Genomic DNA, 11216 nt, shown 5'->3' with positions numbered 1-11216 from the left:
ACCTGGAAAATGTGATCAGCCTATGAGAATTGTTGACAGCTGGGGGGGGGGCGGAGACAGGCCGGGTGTAATGTTTGTGTGTGTCTGTGGGTGTTCCTCCCAGATATTCACCTTCTGTTCTGACCCCCAGCACCCTCACCTCCCTACTGGGCTTTTCTGGGACCCTCTTCAGTTGAAAAGTGTGACCAAGCACAGAAGACAAGGGCTCACACAGCAAGGGGGTTCTATCATCTGCATCCAACACCCCCCACCCCCACGAAAAGACACCAGAAGGCAGGTATGGAGGTGCTGTTCCCCTCTGACTAAAGCCACCAGGTTCCCACCAGGGATAGGAAGAGTGCAGATGTGCAGCTGTGTGACTCCCACTGCTCCAAGTCAGGGGCTCTGTGATGCCCACTCCTCACCCAATGCTGCATCTCCACTTTTCCTGGGACACTGGCCACTAGGGATGGGGGTGGGATCCTCGGGTCAACACCCACCTCCACCCTGGGACGCATTTTGGCCAGAATGTGGGGCACCAGGGAGGTGCGGGTCTGGGTCAGGAGGGGGGAAAAGGGGAATATAGGGTCGCGGGGAGGGTGGCAGCCACTCACATGTGCTGCAGGGAGAAGCTGTTGGCAGCTGCTCTGGCGAGCAGCGATGGCAGAGGCATGGTGGGCACTCAGACCCGGAGCAAAGTACAGGGTGGCCAGGACCAGAACAGAGCCACAAGCCAGCCACTGGTGCACTATTGCACAATTGCCTGAGGCCTACAAGAGACACCACAGGTCTGAGCAGGCAGCACAAGGTTTGAAATGCTGCACCACGGGGACAGGTGGTAGAGGGCTGGGGCACAGGCGGGCATGTGGTGAGGCTGAGCAAGGCCTCTTCTCCTAGGCCTCAAATCTCTTGCTCACCACTCAGTCACCTCTACCTTCCTCAACTACTGGTAGTGGTGTCAACCAACAGAGGGAATCCTGGTGCTACAGGGCAGAATGGAATATGAGTGTGGCCACCATTCTTGTATCCCATTGGACAGAAAGAACCATGAAAGAATGGGGGTCTGGATCCTGTGATCCAGGCAGAATGGGTGGAGTCAAGATGACAGCAGTGCCTTTCCCAGAAAACTCTGTCCAATCCAGTTGGAGACAAGAGGGTGACATGCTTTAGCGGGATGGCTGCACAGATTTTTCTGTATGTCTGTTTGTTGCCACTCTTGGACCTTCAACTCAGGATCTAGGCACAGTCCGTGAGCTGCTTTTGCTCAAGGCTACCCGTCTACCACTGGAGCCACACAGCTCTATTTCTGGTTTTGTTGGCACAATTGGACAGGGGTCTTAACAACTTTCCTGCCTAGCGTGACTTTGACCATGATCCTCCCATCACAGCCTTGTAAGTATGAAGGAGGACTGCTGAGAGTCACTGGTGCCTGCTTAATCATTGGTCTTGCTGATATACTCGGACAGATCGGTGAGTTCTCTATCCTCGGGTTTAAGTGATAGGAGCTGGAGCCCACAGTTTGATTCCTGGTCCTGCCACCTCCAAATGGCAGGAGATCCTAAGAAACTCATTCCTATCCATATCATTACCAATGGAATGTGATGTATATCATGATTGAATGGGCAGTTTTTGAATGATTCTTATGGTACACTGATCAATTTTAATGAATACTTTATGAAGCATTTAAAAATTACATTCATTAAATGGAGGCATAATGAAATACCTAAAAATTTCATGTCACATAGTATAAAAGTGGCATTTTTTTCTGCCAGGAATGGGATGTGAACTCATTGTCTGGGTAACACTGTTGGACTGTGTAGGAAGGGGAAGCTTGCCTCCTTGAAGTCAAGAAATTCAAGTCTGTTCCTTAGACCTGAAATCAATCCCCACCACTGGAAACCATCCTATTTGTGTACATTTTAAATATGTGATTTATATTTACACACATATGTTGACTTCATAGTGCATTCAGTGTAATTATTCATTTTATTTTTTTATTCATGTATTGACTATTCATTTTTTGAATATTATGAAATATAGAACATTGATTACATAGGATATAGTTCTGCATATGTATTCCACTTCATACCTGACACCCAGGATTTTCACATAAAAGGAAAACGTGTCACCATCAGCTTCTTACTCCATGATTCATTTTTTAGAAGTGCTGGCATCTGAACTCACAGCCTCCAAGGCCCAATTCATGAATGGGTGAGTGTCAGCATGCCATTCTGTGGAAAACTGAGCTGACAGGAAGTTCCCAGGGCCTGAGATCGAGCCCCAGTGGTTGACAAAATAAGAATAGATTGACACGCAGATGGTAGTACACTAATAAATAAATGTATTTATAGAGTGCCAGAGATGTCTATGCAATATTTAGTTAGATAGACTACATTCCTACCAATTCTTGGGTATTTATTATGCCTCCATGTAATTAATATTATTGTTTTCATCCTTAACAAACTATTAAGTAAATCAATCAGGGTGCTGAAATTATTGCATTCCTGTAAGCAATAGTATTCTTTTAATACTTCATAAACATTAAATAAAATCAGTTTCCTGAAATCATGCTGTCTAATTTTGTAGGAGCATCATTCAAAATCAACTCATTCAACCATAATATTGATATCATTCCACTGTTATTTCCTATGCCATTGGTTGGTGTCAGGAGGGGGATTCAAAATCAGGGCCTACATTACCACGTGGGTCTATGACTTCCCAAATAGTTTGCCAACCTTTAGCAATGCAAGGTGAAGTACCTTTGCAACAATGTCATTCAGACCCAGGAAGGTCATCGTGCAAAGGAAGAAAAGGTAAAAAAGCCATCTCGCTGCATTTTTTCTATGCATTTTTTTTCCCACACAAGGCGTGGGGAACTAGGATCACAGAATCAGCTGTGGGTCCAGTGGCTGCACCCTAGCATTGGGTGATCAAAGCTGAGGCAGAGTTGCCACCACCTGAGTTCAAGCCCCTTGTTGAGCCAAAAAAAATATTAAAAGAAATTAGCTCCCTGGCTTGCAATTCAACCCGTTTTTTTCTGCCAGGCTTTGGATTTGAACTCAGGGTCTGGGTAAATGTGCAGCTCTGTGGAAGAAGGGGAAGCTCACCATACTTGAAGATAAGAAATTCAGGCTTGTACTCTAAGCCTAAATTCAAGCCTCAGCCCTGGAAAAGATACTATTTATGTACATTGTAAAAGCAGGATTTGTACCTATGGATGTTCAGTCCATACACATTTAGTGTGGTTGTTCCTTCTATATTTTGTTTTCTTCATTTATTTACTGTTGATTTTACTATGATGACATCCATTCCGTTTATTACATTAATGACATGCTATTACATAGCATCTAGATTTCTAGACATGTTCTCCAGCGTGCCTGACACCCTGGACTCTCAGAGAAAAAAAAATTCACACTCGGCTTCTTACAACATTATCCAATTGTTGGTAGTGCTGGGATCTGAACTCAGGGCTTAGCAGGACCAATTGGCGAATAGTTCAAGGTGAACACACCAGTCTGTGAGCAACTAAGAAGTTAGGCCATTCCCAGGATCTGACATTGATCCCCAGGGTGGGCCATGGTAGTCATAAATTCATTATTTAAACATAGGATCTATATTTACATACATGTGTGGACAGCATCTTGCGTTTGGTGTACTTCTTCTACTTATTTTCTGTCTTATTCATGGAAGTATTGTGTATTTTCCTGAGCATGGTGACAGATATAACAGTGCTTACATGGATGACAACCTATTGCCATGGCTATAGGGTTTCCTATGCATTCTCCATCATAGCTGAGACTCAGGATATTCACAGGACAGGTGAATCTATGGGCTTCTCACATCAGGATTCATCTTTTGGCAGTGTTGTGATTTGAACTCAGAGCCTTGCACTCCCAATTGGGGAAAGGGCCTAGGTGAGGACACCAGCCTATGAGCAAGGGAGGAGATAAGCCATTCCCAGGACCTGACATCGAGCCCAATGAGGGCCAGATATTCATAAATTCATAATTTAAACATAGGGTGTATGTTTACATACATGTGTGGACAGCATCTTGCATTCAGTGCACTTCTTCTCCTTATTTTGTCTCTAATTCAGGGGGGTATTGTGTATTTTACTGAGTATGGTGACAGCTATAACTGAGCTTACATGGAAGACACCCTTTTCCCAAGGTTGTAGGTTTGCCTATGCCTTCTCCATCCTAGTTGAGACCCGAGACTTTCACAGGAGAGGAGAGGAAAACATGTGCAATGACTGGTTTCTGACGACAGAATGAAATTCTTTTTTTTTGTGGGGGGAGGGTCTGGTCATGGGTCCTGAACTCTGGGCCTGGGCACTGTCCCTCAGCTCTTTAGCTCAAGACTAGCTCTCTACCACTTGAGCCACAGTACCACTTCTCCCTTTTTTCTTTTTGCTTATGTGGTGCTGAGGAATCGAACCCATGGCCTCATGCATGCAAGGCAAGCACTCTACCACTGAGCCACCTTCCCAGGCCAGCTGACAGGTGGTTCCCAGCGCTGAGATTGAGCCCCAGGTTTGGCCAAAACAGTGATACATGGATAGGCAGAGGTTGGTATACAAATAAATATATATTGTTATGGAGTTCCAGAGCCATCTATCTATGATTAAATGACATTTGCTACGTTCCTACCAAATCTTAGGTATTTATTATATTGATAATTGAAATAATATTCTTTTCATGCTTAATAGACTATTAATGAAGATCAATCAGCATCCTAGGATTATTGCATCCAATTTTAGACTAGACAAATGCATGAACTACTCTTTCAATCGGTATTCTTATGCATAGGAACGAATCTCTTGTGATCTCTTGCCATTGGTTGGTGTCAGGACCAGGATTTGAACCCAGGGCCTATGTTGACTTGTTGACTTATGGCTTCCCTGATAGCTTGCCAGCCATCAGCACTGGCAGGCCAGGTCCACTTTGCAACTGTGTCATTCAGACCCAGGATGGTCACCGTGCAAAGAAAAAATTGTAAAATACCAAGCCCTATACAGCTCCCTATTTTTGTGCTGTCCCACTTTTTTTTCTTCCTGCAAGCCCTCTGGGCCTAGACCCAGGATTGGCTATGGGTCCCGAGACTGCACCCTAGGCTCGGGAGAACAAAGCTGAGGCAGAGTTGCCACGACCTGAGTTCAAGCCCCGTGGTTGCTTTAATTAATTAATTAATTACCTAAATTTTTTAAAAGAAGATTCTCTGATTTGGAATTTCTGCCAGTTTTCTTTCCTAGCCTGGGATTTGAACTCAGGGTCTTGGTAAATCTGTAGCAATGTGAGGGAATGTACACAGTTGCCACTACTTGAGTTCAAACCCCATGCCAAACCAAAAATAAATAATTAAGTCACTGCTCGGCAGGGAAATGTAGTTGTGGAGATGGGAAGTAAGGGGTGGTAGGGGGAAAACAAAGGAGGAAGCAACAATGCTCCAAAGGAAATGTACTCATTACTTTGCTAATGCAACTGTGAGCCCTCTGTACAACATTTTTACAATAGAAAACATACAAAAAATAATGTAGTGCTCAAGAAGCACTTTGGGGGTAAGGGAAGGACGTCTGAAAAGCTGTACAAAATGTTACACTGATATTTTTTAATGTTCATTATGGAGCTGAATAAACATAACTGCTTCCATTACAAATATTAAGTCACTGTCTCAGAACTGGGACCAGTATTTTTGCCATTGATGGGATTTGAGTTCACCATCCTGGTAACTCTTTTACACCATTTGTGAAGGGGAAACTCACTGTCTTTGAGGAAAAGAAATTCAAGCTAGAGTTCCCAGGGCCTGAATTAAGGTCCTGGAATGGAAAAAAAAATTGTATACATGTGAAATATATGATATATAGGTACATATATATGTTTATTTCATATTATGATTATTATTATTGATTTTGTATTAATTTTATTTTTATTTTATTCATTTTATTGTTTATTGTATTTAGTACTATTATACACATACTATTTATTACGTTTTGCACATCTAATATATAATTATACAAAATAATTTAGGACATCGACTCTTTTTCATGAATACTTATTAAGTGTTGAAACATGATACATAATTAAATGGAGCCATTTGTCATAGCCATCACATATTTGGAGTCTATCCCCAGTATGAGCTTTATCTTATTTATCTTTGGACAACTTCCTATAGGGATTTCATTAGATGATTTATATTCAGAAGCCTTGTTTTGAGGATAGGCAAGTGGAGCATTAAAATTGTAAGGTTGGGGCTGGGAATGTGGCTTAGTGGTAGAGAGCTTGCTCAGCATGCATGAAACCAGGGTTTGAATCCTCATTGCCACATACTCAGAAAAAGCTAGAAGCTGTGGAGTGGCTCAAGTGGTAGAGTACTAGGCTTGAGAAAAAAGAGCTCAGAGACAGTACCCAGCCCTAAGTTCAAGCCCCAGGTCTGGCAAAAGCAATAGGCCAGATTCCGGTGGCTCTCACCTGGAACCCTATCTTCTCAGGGGGCTGAGATCTGAAGACCACAATTTGAAGCCAGCCTAGGGAAGGAAAGCCTGTTAGACTCTTAACTCCAATGAACCACCAAGAGATTCCATGTGGCACTGAGGGTCAAGTGGTAGAATGTTCACCTTTAGCTGAAGGGCTCAGGGACAGAGCCCAGCTCCAGTTTGAGACATGAAACTGGAAATAGAGAGAGGGATAATCAAAGTACTTTTCCTAATTGCTAATTTTGAGAAGATTTTCTGGAAAATGAATGTTGATGTGCACCAGAATTGGAGTCAAGGCTCAAGGTTCAATGTAGCAGATCCATATGCCCAGCCTCTCAGACTCTAGCATTATAAACTTGTGTCCTACAGGGTTCTGAAAGGTCCATTGTTGAAAGGCTTAATATGCTCCCCAAGCCTTTTGTGAAAATCATTTGACTTGTATTGTCAATGTCATTACAGTTCTGAACCTAGCAGAGAACCAAGAGGTCATGCCCGTCACCCGAACTGAGGAGGCTGAGGTCTCAGGATCACAGAGTGAAATCAGCCAGGGTAGGAAAGTCTATGACACTCTGACGATCACTTCTTAAAGGTCAGATGTTCAAAAGGTTCCTGTGTTTCCCTTGGTGATGAGAAGCTACTTAACTGTAAATGTTGTTAGAGTTCTTGAGCTATAGAAGCAGGACCGAAACATTATTGACCCATCCGGGGTTCAAATGAAGTTCTCAGGATCCAAGCCCTAGCCCTGTTAGCAGGATGAACTCCAGTGCAACGCTGTATTTGAAGGACAGAAAACAGTTGCAAAAGCCAGACTAGGTGCAGAGACCTAGCCCTGCAGGATTAGGAGGAAGAATGTACATACTCAACAGGGAAGTGAGCTGCAAAACCACTTCATTCATTCCAGGCATAGCAAGCAATGGGGGGGAAACCTGAAATATTGTTAGAGGTACACCATGGTCAGGCTTTTCTCAGCTGCTTCAAACAATGACTAATTAACCTTCCTTCCTCAGGTGAAGGGAGCCTCAGGCTATCTTTGGTTACCAATAGAGAGCCAGTTTAGTCGGGGAGAGGAAAGGAACAGAGTAGAAAAACCCTGCTCTCTGGTCTTAGGGAGTGGGTTTTTGACTCTCCTCTGTCAGATTTGAAGGCCCGTCTATCTCTGCCAGTCCATTCTCCTTCTTTCATTCTCCACATCATTAATCCAAATTCCCAGTCCAAGAAAAGGCAGAGCCCTTTCTCTTCTGTCTCCAAGCACCTGAATTAGAACCTGGCTCTGCCCTCTTGACTCTGGGGCTCTTGTCTGCCTGAGAAGTGGGATAGAGACACTCTTCCTGCTCTGTGTTTGGGTGAAGGTGATGTTGGTGTCCTGACACACTGCAGAAGGCCTCATGACTGGGAAGTGTTCCTTTCTTTCCTTCTGAGGTCAAAGACCAAATTCATCTATCAACTTTGTTTCTTTGTTTCATTGCTTCTTTCTTTCTTTCTTTCTTTCTTTCTTTCTTTCTTTCTTTCTTTCTTTCTTTCTTTCTTTCTTTCTTTCTTTCTTTCTTTCTTTCTTTCTTTCTTTCTTTCTTTCTTTCTTTCTTTCTTTCTTTCTGTCTTTCTTTCTATCTTTCTTTCTGTCTTTCTTGCTCTTTCGCTCTTCTACTCTTTCTTTCCTTCTTTCTCTCTACCTACCTACCTACCTACCTGCTTACCTACCTACCTATCTACCTACCTAGCTATCTCTTTGCCAGTTGTTGGGTTGAACTCAAGGCCTAGGCACTGTCTCTAGCACACTGCTTCTTGAGCCATAGCACCAATTCTGGCTTTGTCTGTGTATGTGTGCCTGAGGAATAGAACCCAGTGTGTCTTGCAAATTAGGCAAGCACTCTCTCACTAATCCACATTCCCAGCCCCTTCATCATTTTTAATGGTAGTTTTTACATAAGTATGCTACCATTTTATGTTCTCAAGTTTAATTTTCTGAATAGGAGTTACTTATACGAAACCTGATGTTCTCTTCTCCTGCCTGATTAGAGACTGTTCCTGCCTTAGCCTCATAATAAAATGTAAATAAAGGCTGCTGAGAGCTTCAGTGTGCATCATATAAGGAAACAGGCCTGCAACCCTAGAAGAGAAAAGCTATGGGCCTGAAATGAAGAGAATGATTCAGTATGAGCAACTAGCTTATCTGAAAAATAAACCAGTAAATAAAAGCAGAAGCATTGCATAGGTCTGTTTGCACTCGGGGAGGTAATATAAATACACACATAAGTAGGAAGGGCACTGATACATAAACTTGGCCTTCTCTTTTTGAAATTTTTTGAAGCCATCCCAGGGATTAAACTCAGGGCCTGATGTGTTCCTGAGCTGTTTTGCACAAGGCTGAGGCTCTACCACCACCACAGCTCCACTTCCAGCTATCTGGTCATTAATTGGACATAAGCAACTCCCAGGATTTCCCGCCTGGTCTGGCTTGCATCTCCTGCTCGGCTTTCTCTCTCAAAGCTGGAGCTCTACCCTCTGGGCCACTGCTCCAATTCTGGTTCTCTGGTGGTTTATTGAAGATAAGAGTCTGACAGACTTTCCTGCTCGGCCAGCTTAAATGACGATCTCCTGAGGAGGTTTCAAGTGGCTTTCCTCAGGGATTCACAGAGGAGCCACTCCACACAAACCCTAAGTATAAATCTCGAGAGGTACTAGGAAACATGAAGATACTACTAGTGTGTTCTAGATATTAAGGTTGGAGACTCAAAACACTCATAATTATTAGATCATTTTATAGGGAAAAGGAGCAATGCAGACAGTATGTGGATTGCTTCAGCTTTCAGTCCTCTCATCCTGAGACAGTAAATTCACAGCAGCTCAATGCTAAGTGACAGAACTGGCATGTCCTGTGGATATTTGCTCCCAAATCCTGTGACACTCATTTCTCAATTTTGGCCTCAAACCTGTGACCAGATGGTAAGATGAGGAGAGAAAATAAGCATTGTGTACTTTACTTATAAATTCGAACCATTGGAATGACCCTGTTAAGAAGTCAGATTGTCAAGAGTAAAAAATGAAGAAGTAAAGAAAGAAAGTACCAGTGGCTGCTGACTGTAATCCCAGCTCCTCAGGAGGCTAAGATGTAGAGAATATTAGTTTGAATCCAGCCAATGTAAGAAAGTCCATGGCACAGGTATTTCTAAATCACAGAAAAACCCAGAAGTGAGGCTGTCAAGCTTAATGCACTACCCTTGAGCAAAAGGAGCTCAGGGACAACACCTAAACTCATAGTACAGTGCACTACCTAGAGCACTGTACCTAGTTTCTCTTGTAAAAGGATATCCCTCTCCCACTTGAGCCACAGAGCCACTTTAGACATTTTCTAGTGAAGTTGTCCTAAGAAATCAAGGCTAGGATTTCATATATGCAAAGCACTCTACCCCTAAGGCACATTCCCAGCCCTCTACTTCAGTTTTGTTAGTTTATTTCTGTCTTTTTTATTGTTGTTGTTGTTGTCGGTTGTAAGAGTTGGGCCTGGGTGTTGTCCCTGAGCTCTTCAGCTCAAGTCTTGTGATCTACTACTTGAGCAACAGCACCACTTCAGGTTTTCTGGTGGTCCATTGGAGCTAAGTGTTTCAAGGACTTTCCTGCCCAGGCTAGCTTTGAACCATGATCCTCAGATCTCATCCTCCTGAGTAGCTAGGATGACAGGCATGAGCAACAAGCACGCAGCTTCCACTTCAGGTGATTAGTGGTGAATTGGAGATAATAGTCTCATGGGACCTTTTGTGTCTGGGATAGTTTAGAACCCAGATCCTCAGATCTCAGCTTCCTGAGAAGGCAGGATGATAGACTTCAGCTACCGACCCCTTGACCACGACCTTTGCTGCAAGGGGGTCCATGACTCCAAGTTGTGGAGTGCTAGCCATGAGCCCAATCGGTAAGGGTCATCGCCTAAACCCCACGTTCAAGGTTCATGACCGAGAAAAAACAAAATGAAACTATTATCTGCAGGAGACAACTCATAGTCTTCAGTAATACATAATTTCGTCCCTGCCATGGGGACCTATCTGAGACCTAATATTCTTGTCGGCATAATCATCGTAGTTGTGGAGCTCTTATAAGGACAAGATGTAAAAATGCACCCGGTGAAAGACACAACATATGGCACTCTTTGCACACAGCATCCTATGAAAGACTCAGCACCCAGCACCCAATGTCGGACTCAGCACACTGCATCCTCTGAAGGACTCAGCACATAGCACCCTGTGCAAGACTCAGAATGGAGCACCCTATGAAGGACTCAGCACATAGCTCTATTCCACAAGCTGTCATTAGAGTTAGGGTGCTTTCATCAGTATCACCATTCTTTGAGGAACATTTCACAAACCACACAATTTCATATCTAATGGTTTAGTGGGGTGTTTTTATTTGTGGAGGGAGGTTACCCCTGCGGGTTGAGCTCAAAGCATAGGGATACTGTTCTAATAACATTTACTCAAGGCTAGAGCTCTACCACTTGGACCCACATTTTGCAGTGTCTCGCAGACTTCCTGTCAGGACTGGGTTTTAAAGCCCCCAAGCAGCTAGGATGATAGGCATATGCCACGATGACATGGGTAACCCGTGGAGCTAGGTTACAGCGGTTTACATGTGGGTAAGTCATGTGGCAGCTGTCAGCACCAGACTCCTAGCTTGCTCTGTTATGAGGTATTTGAAGTTCTGTCCTTCTATAGTTGCAGTTAGAACATCCTATTGTTTTTTGGCGTCAGTCCTGAGGCTTGAGTAAGAGCTTAGA

The sequence above is a fragment of the Dipodomys spectabilis genome, unplaced genomic scaffold, assembly GCF_019054845.1.
Source record: "Dipodomys spectabilis isolate Male_0828 unplaced genomic scaffold, ASM1905484v1 ptg000452l, whole genome shotgun sequence".
Classification (NCBI taxonomy): Eukaryota; Metazoa; Chordata; class Mammalia; order Rodentia; family Heteromyidae; genus Dipodomys; species Dipodomys spectabilis.
Note: the sequence above shows the minus strand (reverse complement) of the source record.